Source organism: Mastomys coucha, unplaced genomic scaffold (genome assembly GCF_008632895.1).
Source record: "Mastomys coucha isolate ucsf_1 unplaced genomic scaffold, UCSF_Mcou_1 pScaffold22, whole genome shotgun sequence".
Taxonomy (NCBI): Eukaryota; Metazoa; Chordata; class Mammalia; order Rodentia; family Muridae; genus Mastomys; species Mastomys coucha.
The window spans coordinates 33,014,653-33,028,427 of NW_022196905.1; the positions used below are offsets into that span (position 1 = coordinate 33,014,653).

Below are 13,775 nucleotides of genomic sequence, written 5' to 3' on the forward strand. Positions count from 1 at the left end.
AAAGGATGTGTCAGGCAGAGAGAAGGCAAGACCTGTAGGAAGTGGGCCTGGGGCACTTGGAAAATCAGTTGAGATGGGGGTTGTAGAATGGTCAGAATGGGACACAGGACAATGGCTCCTCCTGTCTATGTGACAGAGGGCTGAGAGAGACTGGCTCAATGGAATGATATGCTCTGATTTATACCCCAACAACAGCATCCAGCTGTTGATCTGGGAGGACTAGAGTATACCAGTGGGCTACGATGTCTTGGATTAGAACAGGTGAAGGAAACAGGTATCTTCTAGAACAAGTAAGCTCTTCCATTCTCATGTACATGTTATATAGTGGTTGAGAGTATATAATATATAGACACTTTTCTCAGAAGATACAAACTAGGAGCCCAATAACACTTCCTGCTAGGAGTCTACTGGAAGCTGGTCTTTCATGTTCTTAAACAAATAAAACTGGTATCATTTGAGCAGTTTTCATCCAGCAATGAGGACCAAGGACACTTCATGCAGCCACAGAACTGCAAGGATGATTGTCTCCACAGGACAGGAAGCACACAGACAGACACTCAAGGGTTTGGTGATGGGCAGGAAAAGTGAGGGAGAACCGGCAGCTCCTTCTGGCACAGGATGGTCAAGCCAAGAGCTCCCCAAAGCCAGTCTGCCAGTCTGAAAGGTCACCTCAGGGCGGGCACAGGCCTCTCTGCTGTACATGCAGATGTTGTATAAAACCCTTAAAGGCAGCTTTGAAAAACACTGGAGACCCTACACTTAAGGACAAGCTGTGACTTCACCGGCAGTCTACTCTTTCTTGTCCAGCTCTGGTGAATGATGGCAACCTTCACCCAAAGCAACTACCAGCATGTAGCCAAGCCCTGATGCCAAATGCAGCACAAAGGAGACAAAGGCCTTGGGTGTGGCAGTGCTGTCTGACCCCTCCAAGTTCAAGCATATATGTATGCCAGAGGACCATGACTTGTACAGGACACATGAATGCTCCTAACTGGCAGCAGAGACCAGCCTTTCTACTCCACTATATCCAGGTGTAGACAAAAAGGGGCCTTTCAGGAGCATCAGTAGGCATGCATACTGAAGCAGACATACTGTTTACTTCCTAGATCTCTAAACTGGCACATGTGAAAGGAGACAGGGTGATCCCTAGAACTCCTGCCATACACAATGTGACCTCAAGTAGTGTCCTATGTGCATGTGTTTGCTCATCTGTAGGGTAAGTGCCTGGGTTAGGTTTCTAAGCCTGAGGCTGTTGTCTCAGAAATAAGACTTTATACTTTAAGAACAGGGGCATCTTCAACATGCTCTCCCCAGCAATTTCATGCAGATGCTATTCAGTGCAAGTAGGGCCTGGACAACCACAGGGCCATAGAATGCGGAGGCTAAAGTTGGCATAAAAAGGTCATGTCCAGTGGTCCTGAAGCTCGGAGGAACCTAAGAGCCATGCAAACACAGACATTCCAGAGATGTATTCCCTCTCAGGACAGAGGGGGCTGTTAATACAGCATTAGTTAGAGCACCAGGTAACCCTGACAAAAAGCCTTCAGGCGGTTGAAATCTAGCTTCCAGACCCATTTGAGTCCTTTAAACACTGGCTATTCTAAGTCCCCCAATTCTTCCCTCTTCAGGCAGAATTATGTGTTCACTGTCAACAATTCACCCTGAAATAAAAATGAAGATGCTTCCCTGTAACTCCCTTTCCACTTTGACTTGCAGGTAAACAGAGGACTCAGTCTTGGGTCCAGCTAGTAACACGCACATTCCTCCTCTTGCCAGGAAGATCCTGGTTCTCAGTTCTGTCCTGGAGACCTGCTCCCAATCACCAGGGCAATGGCTGCTCTCATGTACCCCCTCAGCCCCCTAGCCTTATAACGTGGGTAGCAGGGTGCTGGTGGTGTACTAACTGAAGCACTTGCCCTGGACAGCTTGCTCATTGATGGTTTCAATGGATCGCCTCACTACATTAACTATAAGTAGTTACCAAAGAACCCCACCTGCAAAGCTCCCTTCAGGTTTCCATATCTCCACAGCCTCAAAGATTCAAGAAGGAAAACACTTTTACCAGGTTCTTGCCAGGTCCCTTTACATCTTGGAGGCTCTCAATCCTTTTAAATGTTTAAAGAGATTTAGCCAGCAGGGTCACGACCATCAGTAAGAAGCAGAGAGCATCCTGGAGCAGTGTTCCTAGACAGTCAGGGCAGCTCCGAGTGTTTGAGGAACAAGGGGGTACCATCTCTGCAAAACCATCTAAGCAGTTACATATGCTCCCTAACTTCCAAGGGGGTTACAACCCACTGAAACCTGAGACTATCCTAGGTGAAATACAAATTCGACACACTGGCCTACAGCACAGCATGACATAGCATAGCCCCCATTTTCAACTATGAATGCTTACATCAGCTAGCACACAGCTAGACAGTTTATATAAAATAACTAAGTCATTTCGTTTTGAATACAGTTCATGGTGCAGTATTGATGGCTTACACTTGTGACCACATAGCTGACCACCAGCTCCAAGTCACAGTAGCCACTCGACATCACAAGAATGTTGTGCTGTATATGGCCGGCTTGATAAAACATCAAGAAACAAAGAAGTATGATTCCTGCTGAATGCTCCTCACATGTACATTGTCATGAAGTCAGAGTCCTAAGGGGAACAATCGTAAGTTGGAGACAACTTGTATTTTAAACTAAGAATCTTTGAGATTCGAGACTGATCAGCACCCATCCTTGCAGAGAGAAGCCAGACATCTAGGCTATAAGCCATTTCAGTGTCTTCTATGCTTTTAGCCTATCCTCAGCACACTATCGCTGCTTCCCCTCTTATGGTGGAAAAGAGGGGGCTTCTTTAAAGTTCTAGCTGATCTTTGCAACTTGTGTGGCTAGGTGCCAGGCAGCACACAGGCCCAGTGTTAATACTCCAAGGGAAAGGTAAGCAGCAGCAGCAGCATGGGAGATGGGCTGTGGGTGAGATGGACATAGGGATACTTCTCAGGTACAGCCCACCTGAATGAGAGCATCTTCCCTTGCACACAAGTTCTTTGTCTGGTTCACACATAGCTGCCTGTAAAGCTGAATCCTTTTGGCAAGTTACTTATCAATGGACTGAGGGCCAAGGATGACATAAGATACTGCAAACAGAGGGCTGAACATGGATGTACTTAACACCAAAGGCACCCAAGATATCAGTGGCAAAGTTCACCGACCTCCACAGCCGCAGCTCCCAGGGCAAGACGCCATTTTTTTCCTTCTTTTAGATAACTCAGAAGGGCTCAGTACTGTTAACTTAATGGCCCAGAAGAATCTATTTAACATTTAATATTGTCTGTTTTCCACAATCAATGACTTAGCAGCATATAAAGAGCTCTTTAACAACAGAATTATCTATAGCAAAAGCCAAAGCCAACTGTCATGTACTGACACAATAGGAATAGTTCTGTGTGCCGTGTCCTCACTCTCGGCATTGAGGTGGGGATGGGAGTGTACTTGCATATCCTATGGGTAAGGTTTGTTTGTTTTGTGTTGTGTTTTTAATTTTTTAATTTTGCGCTCACTTGTATTGATTTCTTACATACTCATTGTAAGAACACAACAATTTAAAAAAATTTAACTTGAAGATCCAGTTCACTGACGCTAAAGGCTAGTCAAGGACATGAAAGTTTGTACACATTATTAAGAAGGAAGCATATGGCTTCCAAATGCTTATTAGTGTTCAACAGGTCAAAAAGAGCCAATCGTGTAAGACCAGCTCTCACATTATCATTCTAGAAACAATGCAGGATTTTAAACGGCAGTGCCAACACTTGCTGGTGTGTGACCTGGGACACACTGCTTAATCCCTGGCCTACAGCACAGGGTTGGCAGTGAGGGCAACCACCACAATGCCAGTGAAAGGTACCAGGAAAGCAGTTGTTTTACCAGGTCTCACTAGATGTTACTTTACATTTTTAATAAAGAAAATATGCCAAGCATTGGTTTCTCAGCTGTCTGGTCATGGCTCTTTCTAGAACATAGCTGAGTCTCCCTTTACATTTAAATACTGTGTATTTGATTGTACAGTCAAGACTGACCCAGGTAGAAACTATTTGCCAGCTTCAGCCATAACAGAGCAAGAGTTAGTTACCTTGGGAGAAAAAGACACTGCTGGATGCACATGACCCTAGGCTTTATGTGTTAGCTATTAAACCAGGCTACCTTTCCCCACTCTCTTTCTGGAAGCACAGTCACATTATGCAACAAGCCTGTAGCCAATGCTCCCTCTCCATGTCAATGAGGAAAGAACATGGCTGGACACTGTATCATACCCACGGTTGAACATGACAGATGACCGACTCTATCTTTTTTGACTGGGAAGCAAAATCAAACAGTTTTTTGTAGGCATTCTGGTCCAGGTCTCCTCCCTTTGCCATGGCTCTGCCCACATCCATTACACTGGGGCAAGGATTTTGCTTCTGAACCCAAGAAAAACAAACGAATCTGCTGGAAGCTTAACTCTTCAACTCTTATTGGCTGGGTCCTTTGGCAAGTGATTTCTCTCTCTTCACTGACAGGCAAGGGACAGTGTGCCTGTCACTCACAAGCTGTATCTACACATTCCTTCTGTGTATGACTTATCTTGCCCACCCCCTCAGTGAACCCTTTTAACACTATTTGAGCCTATAATGGCTAGTGGCCTATAGCTAAGATTGGACAGGGAAGATGCCAGTATTAGACTTACAAACAGCATATCGTCTTCTGGACCTTTAAATAAAATGATTGCCTTGGCAAGTGCTTCCATGACTACAAATCAGAACTGAGCAGTTGGGAAAGCAGGCCTAAACGAGTAGTGTCAGTTATTCAGTGGGCTCTTCAAGCCAAACCAACCACCTTGCACTCAGGAATGATTAAGGATGATTGTCACCTTAATGACAAGAAGCATGTCCAAATGCTACTGACAAAACACACAACCCCCAGGGTCTCACTGCTTTCTGAAAGCAGGTATGTTTCAGGGACGACAGAAAACAGGCGGTGACAATCTACCAGACTGTCTGCTCTCTCAGGGACTGCAATTTAAGAGTGCGGAACACAGGACCTTGGGAAACCATAAACAAGGGTCAAAGGGCAGGTAGGCCTTTGGCTTGCCAGCTATCTAGCCATGTGATTTTAGACGTTTAACCTAACTTAGCCTGAGGTTCTGCAGTAGTAAAAAAGGATAATTTCCTCATGGCTGATGCGAGGATGAAAGAAAAGAAACTCTAAATGCAAGTTCTCGTAAAAGAGCCCGTCTTATCAGGAAATGACAACATTTTGGTAAGACTTCTTTCAGTGTAAGTGTCCAGTAAAGCTCCATCGAGAGGCATTCACTGAAAGGTTCACACACAGAGGACTTGCTCAGAGGCTAGGAGCAATCAGGGTTGACAGAGAAAGTGGCTCTGCAGAGAACATCAGTGAACTCTACACCAGGAAACAAAGAAAGAGATTTATTCCAAAAAACCAACCAAACAAACAAAAAGACAAAAACAAAAAAAGGGGTTTATTTTATGAGCCACTTCTCCCAATAGTTTATAAGAAAGGAAAGAGTAAGACTAAGGCTGAATGAAATCCTTCAAGTTCAAGGCTTGTTATTTAAATGTGAAAAATAACATTAATGAGCAAATTTGATTATGAGCATTCAATAGGACACACGAGTGTATGTGTGCACACATGTGCCCATGGGCTCGCGTACACACAAACATAACCAAGGGGTATTACAAATGGTAGGTACAAATTTCAGATTTGAAACATTCAAAGGGCTCCAAGGTCTCTGAAGATATTTAGTATGAACACAGTTTTGTATTTCCCTCATGCCCCTTTTGGCCTCAAAGAAAACCTCCCAAATTTGTAGACTAGTTTAATAAAAGAGAAGCAATCTTCCATCTACAATGGGGAACACTGGCCTTGGCTGTATTAAGAGAAATATGGTGTGGATAAGCCAACGATGTTTATAGGAAGCTACTTAGAGGCTTTGGAATGCTGCCGCCTGGGTCCCCCTTCTCACAGACTGGGGTTTAATTGATGTGGTGGCAGAGCAGAATCCATACACGAGTCTGCAAGGCTTCAAAAATGATTCTTGTATGTGACTTAGGTTGGGAGCCACTTAAATTACAGGTTCAGGAAAAGTGTGGGGATGGCAAGAAAAATTGTCACTTTGTAGACCTCATACTGGAGGTGGGGATAGGCCACTGTCTTTGGAGTAGTGAGGTGCCTAGACATGTAAGAGTCAAGGCCTCGCCACTGACCAGCAGCACTACCTTGGGAATACCAAGGTCTTTGAGAGGTAGAGATCTCAGCAATCCAAATGTCCCTGCTCTCCCGTCAGTTTCTGGGCATGGCTAAGTACAAGCAGTGCAGATGAGAACTGCCATCCCTGTATGGGATGCTGTCCCTAAGGAATCTGAATAGAGCCAGAAGTAAATGGGCAAATTCAATGTGGATCCTGTCATCAGGAAGCCCACCGGGCGCTCTCAATTGCTGGCTGATTGCTGATGCTACAGCACCTTGGCCTTAGTCATGAAGGGTGCCTGGGGGAGCAGGCTAACATGATCCTAGACACGCTTTGAAACGAAACTTCAGTTACCTGCTTCCTTTAAAACGAAGGGCCTGGAGATGGTACTGTGGCTTTTCTAGGTCACACTGAGGCGGAAAGTGGTGGCAGGCAGTGTCCAGTTAAAACTCCGTCTTGCGAGCTGAGGTCACGGCCAGGATTCCTGGCCTCTTGGGCACTGCTCTTCCAAGTTCAGAAGTCAAGAGTGTGGCAAGCCCCTGTGCCTCTTCCTTTTCTTTCAGGCCTTACTAGCCACAGGTCTCAGGACTTCAGGCTGTGGTGTAGACATCCACGCTCAGAAGCCAGGGCTGCGGTCAAGAGGCCTGCAACAGAGTCAGACACTTGGGTGTAAGTCTGCGATCTGCAAGATGTGGTCTCTTGGATACATTTACTGTAGAAAAGACAAGACCAATCAACCTTCAAAACGCTTCTCAATGGCAGCCCGTCTAAGCTTAAAAAGGAGGGGTTCCTAAGAACCTAAAGGAACCTAAATGAAATGGATGGCTCCCTTGCTACCGTGGGCCATGTGACGATTCAGAATCCTTCCCAGGCTATCCCATGCCTCCCACTTCCACCCAGGAATGGATTAGATAGTCTCCAGCCACTTTCCTGCAGGCCGCTGGGTTTGCTGGGGAGCAACAGCGTGCAGTTTAGGAACAGTGAAGGCAGGGAAAAGCCTCACTGGAGAGGACCCCACTTACCACCATTTCAGCAGACTTGGCCATGAAAGGGCCGCCATTGCACTGGCTCAGAGGATACACAGGAATGGCTGAAGAAAATGGCAGGCTTCGAAGTGACAATTATTAACCTGTTCTTTGTTCTGCCTCTTGCACAAACCCTCTCTCAGACCCTCTTACTTACAGGCAGATAGACAAGAAAGTACAGCTTTCTTTAAGAGGGCTGGAAATTAATGAGTGACATCTCAGAGGAAGCAAGTAGAGGAGACAAAGCTCTCCTTTACTCTTCAGCAGCCACCAGCATAACAGGGCCGGTTACATCAAACGGCCCTGCCAGGGCTAACATAACAGATCCAAGGTAAAACATATTTTTAAATAGATGCATGAATTCGATAAGGATAATGCCTACAATTTAAAAAGCTGAATATGGCACTCCAAGTGTATAAATATTTCTGGGCTTCCAGAATCCTTGGCATAGGCATGCTCTCCTGTATAGTCCTGGACTGAGCTTAACTTTGTATGTGTGACTTAGAGGGACTGAGACAGCTTCCCAAGCTAGCTGGCTGCTCTTCTGTAGCAAGTGTTGCAAGCTACTGGTGCTCAGGGAATTTTCTTCGAAGGTGATTTCAACTCTAAACTTAAGGTGAAATGTTTTAAGACCTCAAACACAACATTGAGTTTGGGTTGGTAGGCTGTTTTTCAATAGTTCAACGTGCTTGATGGTTCACTTTTTAAAAAATGATAAAATATTGTTGGTATCCTATTTTTTAATAGCACAAGTAGTTTAATGGGGGTAGGTCAAATACCCAACAAACATAAGAGGAGGTCGATTTTTCCGATCTTTTGGTTTTCTCTTTTCGGGTCATAAACTTTGCATTGGTTCCTTTCTCCTCTCCTGCACCCTTTCCCTAGCCTTAATCTGCACCCAATCTCTTAACTCCAGGCAACAAGATCAAACTCAAAGGCTGCGATGGAGCTGGCCTGCAAAAGGTGACATCAAGACTCATCCCACCCAGAATCAGGTCTTCTGTGGGCAGGCCCACCCCGACACCCGCTCCAAAGACAATGCCAGCGTGGTCTTCAAGTTTATTGTTGGCGCGCTCACAGGGATGCACGCTCTCCCGGGCGAGGCCAGGACGCCTTCAGGCGCTGAGCGAGGTGCGAGTGCGAGAGCCGCCCCGTCGCGTCCCCTCAGGGCCGGCCGGTCACAGATGGGGTGTCTTCCAAACGTTGAAAGCCAAAGCCGCGTCAAGCCGGCTTCGGAGGCCGAGAGGCTTTAAAAATGGCCTCCTGACGACACTTCCTGCTCGGGGCCGAGGCATCATTTAAAAAGCCGGCTCAACCGCCCGGCGCGACGAGTCGCGGGGCTGAGCCGGCGCTGCACAAAGGCCGCAGGGTGGGCCGTGGGTCTCCAACCCGATCCGCCCTAGCCCGGAGGCGCGCACGCGGAATCGTGGAGCCACACCCGGCCGCGCCCGCCCCAGGTCCCTACCGCCCCGCACCACCACTCACCCGGACGCCGCGGCGCCGCACGGTCCCAGATCCCAGCGGACGGACAGGCATCTAGACCGCCGGCTACCGCCCGCAGACCGCCGCCGCCGCCGCGCCCGCTGTAGGTCCCTACCCGGGGGGGGCGGAGTCGGGCCGGCGGCGCGCGTGCGCAATGCGGCGCGACTGCGGCGGAGAGGCGGGCGCCCGAGGTTGCCCCTTCACTGTCCCTGGGCTGTGGGCTCTTAGTTTGGGGCGTTCGCACCCACGAAGTGCCGGGTCTGCATCGCTCCGTCCTGCAGGCTCTGCGCCTTCCTGTGCAAAGAACTGAGTGCGCTTCTCTTTGGGTTCCATGGAATATCCAGGGGCGCCTGGCCCTCTTGGGTCCTGCTGAGGGTGGATTTGGTGCTTGCCCTCAAGGAGCTTGGAGTTCTACAGTAAGTAAGTGAAGCGACAACAAAGGGGCTCAAGTCTTCAGCCATCGCAGCTTCTTGGGGCGCCCTAGTGAAGATGATGGGCCTGCAGCCCTAGGTTTGGAGACAGCTAGCTGCTGGGCTTTGGGCATGGAAGCTTCGACGCAGTCATTTCTAAGGCTAAGGAAGATCGTGTTTGAAGTCTAAGGCCTCATCTCGTGCACGTTGTTGACAGTCAGCAGGGAAAGGCTTGGTGGAGAGACAGTCAGAAGATGCTATGGGCTCATTCAGTGCGGGAGTTTGTGTCTACCTCCTAAGTTTCAATGTCTGCAGGTAAAATGGCCCCCTTTCACATTAGGCCCATACCTACAGTCTACTGGATAAAAGACAGTCCTAAAATAGTTCCACTCTGAGGGAAGAAGGGAATCATATGAGTGACTTTGATGCTGCTTCTCACAAAAATAAAACTGCCCCTCAGCAAGGACAGATGGTTGCATGGGAGCAACGTCACTGTGAAGTGCAGATCCTTCATGGACAATAGGCAGAAGTTTCCTTTAAAGCTCTGCAAAGAAGAGAAGCCAAGACTGGACTCCAGTTCCTTTCTCTGGGTGGCAAAGATCAGCTCCTAGATATCAGTTGTATGTTGGGAGGAAAAAGCCAACCTGGATGAATGGAGTTTGGGAAGAACAGGTAGTCACAACGCCAGCTGTTGGGCGAGCCTCCAGCCCCTGAAAGAGCAGGTACTGGACATAGAAAGTCTGGGCAGGGAGTCTTTGCCTTGCTCTTGTGAGACAATGCCTTTGACCGCACCCTGATAAATTATCTACCTGTCTAAGGGTTTTACTGCTGTGAACAGAACTATTTTATTATAAGAACTATTATAAGAACAACATTTAATTGGGGCTGGCTTACAGGTTCAGAGGTTCAGTCCATTATCATCAAAATGGGAACATGGCAGCATCCAGACGGGCATGGTACAAGTTGAGCTGAGAGTTCTACATCTTCATCTGAAGGCTGCTAGCAAAATACTGACTTCTAGGCAGCTAGAGTTGGAGTCTTAAGCTCACACCCATAGTAACACACCTACTCCAACAAGGCCACAAGTCCAAATAGTGCTACTCCATGGGCTAAGTATATTCAAACTATGACACTATTCCTCTTTTCTCTTTCTCCTGCTAAATAAACTAAAGGACACACTCTCAGGGAATGAAAACAAATAGGTTCAAAGTTCAGAGTCTCCCTCAAGAGTAGGCTAATGATGAGTAGAACATTGGGAATGTGTTCTGGTCATGCCTGAGAACTTCTAGTGATACAAGAACCCACTCAGGAAAGCCAGTTATACATTGGAGAACCAGGAGTCTCAGAGTTAGAGAGTTTTTAGCTCGAAGTGTTGTGTCTCCTTTCCATTCCCACCCATACATCACAGTCCCACCTTCTTCAGCCACAGAATTGACAGAAGGTTGCTTTTGGATTGTCTGGAAGCTTCTGTGGAGATAGAGTTACTATGGGCCTGCTCCCTAGCCTACTGGAACCCTGGTTTCTCATGCAAGATTCAGTTAATAGTAGGACCTTCTCCACAGGCAGCTGTCTGTGTTCAACAAGATAGTCTGGACCAGTGGTTCTTAACCTGTGGGTATTGACCCCTTTGGGGGTTTCATATCAGATATTTACATCACAGCTCATAACAGAAATAGCAAAATTGCAGGTGTGAAGTAGCCCTAAACTAATTGTATGGCTGGGGTCACCAGAACATGAGGAACGGTATTAAAGGGTCACAGCATTAGGAAGGTTGAGAACCACTGCTCTAGACTGTCACAGTCCCTGACTGGTGAGAATTCTCAGAATCCCTAGTGTGGTGAGGATAAGTGCAGAGAAGGGATATTTGCAGCCTGGGAAAGGGCCAGGCAGGCATATAGACTAGGATTCATGAAACCACGAAGGTTGAAGTGTTGCTCCTCCGGGGTCTTTTTGATGGTGAGCAGGAAAGAGTTAATCAGAAATTCTAAAGTGCACCCTTCTGATGCTTGTCATTCACAGCCTGCCTCTTCCCCACTCTCTAGAATACTTTACCCAAGGTCTTTTTTGTTTAAGATCTCTTCTGAGGTGGACTGAATTATGTTCCACAGAAAGATGGTGAAGTCCTCTGTCATGAATGAATGTGGCCTTATTGGGAAATAGTCTTTCTGCAGGAAACCACATTAAAATAAGGTCATTAGGGTGGGCCTTTGACCAATATGACAGGTGTCCTTGGAAGAAGACAAGAGGAATGAGATGCCAGGAAAGTATCCATACCCAGAAGACAGCATTGAAAGCAGGCAGAGATGGGTTACATAGCCATTTAAACCAGCAATGGTGATCAGAAGCTGCAAAAGCCAGAATGGATCCACTTCTCTTTAAAGTTTGGAAGAGAGCATGGCCCTGCTGACAGCTTGATGCGATCAGACTTGTTTTGCTTGAGACAGTCTCCACGTAGCACAAGCTAGCCTGGAATTCAATGTGTAGACCAGGCTGGCCTCCAACTCGGGGACACCAGGTGCCTTTGCCTGTCAAGTGCTGGGATTAGAGGTAAATGCCACCACACCCTCCACACACCTACTAACCTCCAGAAAGGCTGATCAGACTTCTGTCACCCAGCATTCAGAAACAACCAGCCTTCCTGTTGTAACTGCCCCAGCTGTAGGAGAGCTGTGGATGAGCCAGTCTTTGGATGTTAAGAGCTGAGAATTGCAGCCAGAGGAGGCTGGCTGATATTCCCTTTGGGCAGGGTTGTGGCTGCACAAACCTTTACCGTAATGGTCTATGCCAAGGGCAAAGGAAACTGGGTAGTTGGGTTGGAAAGAGTGTGAAGCAGGACAGGTGTCCTTGGGGGCTGCAGATGGCTCCTGAACGAGTAGTTCTGGTGGTCTGCGAATGAGGAGAGACCTTAGCAGCAGCGGGAAGAGCATGCACTAAGGCTCTGAAAAGGGGGACAGGAGTTGTGGATGTTTGGGGAGGAGAAGGAAGAATAGTATGATTTAGCTCTTGGAGGCCCTTGAGAGCCCTGCCTTCAGGAGTTCTTTGAACTCTGCCAAGAACACATGGTCCTGGGGGGCATCCATGAGCCTTTGCATCCTGTGAGCCTTGCCCTACCTCTGTATTTCTTCACTACACACCACACCAGCCAGTTTAATTTTCTCTAGTGGCCTCTAACACCCCTGAATACTACACGATTAACTCCCCAGTGTCCCTTAGAAAAGAGCCAGTCTCTTGCACACAGACTGGAGTAGTCACACTAGCGTTTCCATGGAGACACCATAAATCTCAGATGCTTTAAAACTGCAGAAATCCTAGACCCACGGGAACGGCCTGCCCCACCTTTTTCAAAAAACTCGACACATTTCTAGTAGCTTATTTTCTAGTTTTACTCACCTGTGAAAGAGATACAAAGGCTCTTTCGCCCAGGGTCCTTAAATTGGCACACTACAGACCTAAGTACTCAGTGGTAGCCGCTCTTCTCGAAGTCGTAGGAGCGGGCAATGGAAACTGTAGACTCTGTTCCCAGCTATGTGACCCTGGGCAAGTTAGCTCGGGTCTTTGAGAAGTTCCTAGGAGCAGATTCCCTTGGGGATGTTCAGGCGTCGGATGCGTAAGACCACCTTCCTGCCGCCTTTTCCCGCTGGGACGTGGGGTGTCAGTCTCTGAGAGCATTTAAAGACTCAACTCCTGGAGCTGCTGGAGCGTGCAGTGAAAGTCGTAACAGGCGTGCGCGACGGGTAGACGATCCGGTGAAGCTCGTGCAGTACTGCTGGTGGCCTGGGACGTCGTTGCAGAGCCTGCGCTCCTGGCTCCTAGCTGTAGAGATCCATCAGCTACTTACCCAGCCGCCCAGCCGCCACCTGCTAAGAGGATCCCAGCCAGAGACCCCTCTGTCTCTTCTCCCAAGTCCGTGCTGGGGACGAGTCACGTGGCTTTAGTTTTTCCAAGGTCCTGGAAGCTGAGCGTGCATCGCTTGGGGATAACCCAGGACTGTTTGGAAGAGCTCCTGTGGCTCTCTCCAGATCCAGGTTGGCATGCTATCCAGAGAGCATGCGATGAGTTCTCAGGGCCAGCTTCTGTAAGACCGAAACTACTGACTCTGGGCTGAGCTCCTCGAAGATAAGGTCTGTTTTGTTCCCGGAAGCCGCAGAATCTACCTTGGTGACCGACACAGTGGCTTCCAGGGCAGGAATACCAGCGTCATCAGCATTCTTTAGAACAAGGATATGTGAAACATGGTGGGTTACAGGGGCCCTACTTGAATAGGTGCTAAAGGGGATGTAGGTCCAGAAGTCAAGGAGCATGCGCGCCAGGGTAACGATGGTCATGGTGTTTATAGAAACTCAGTGAAATCTGCCCACTTCATGGGCTTTAGACAGTCAGCACAGTCACTTGTGGCTAAGACTGTAGAGATGCAGGAGCTGGGCGGAGTAGGGAGTGGGGCGGGGCCCTAGGCCAAGGCTGCAGGAAGATCTTATCCCCAGGCTTCCTCTCCGGTCATGGATCCTGCATCCAGTGTGGTCCTTCTACAGAGCTAAGAGGCTAAGTCCCTCTGCCTACCTGTCGTTCCAGGACCCTGCAGTTTTAGGGACGGACCTATCAAGTCAGTTCTTACTCTGC

The 13,775-nt window shown here is 48.0% G+C and overlaps 1 protein-coding gene across 2 annotated transcripts in view; it reads right to left on the reverse strand.

Annotated features, from left to right (window-relative positions):
* The window catches only part of Znf518b (zinc finger protein 518B), a 16,238-nt gene extending 7,344 nt beyond the window's left edge, over positions 1 to 8,894 (reverse strand). For both annotated transcript variants that reach the window (XR_004110449.1, XM_031341965.1), the window contains exons 1-2: positions 8,752 to 8,894; positions 6,596 to 6,885 (exon numbers count right to left, since the gene is read on the reverse strand). The gene's annotated coding sequence lies outside the window, so the exon portion shown is untranslated. The remainder of the gene's footprint in view (positions 1 to 6,595; positions 6,886 to 8,751) is intronic.
* Between the last annotated feature and the right edge of the window lie 4,881 nt (positions 8,895 to 13,775).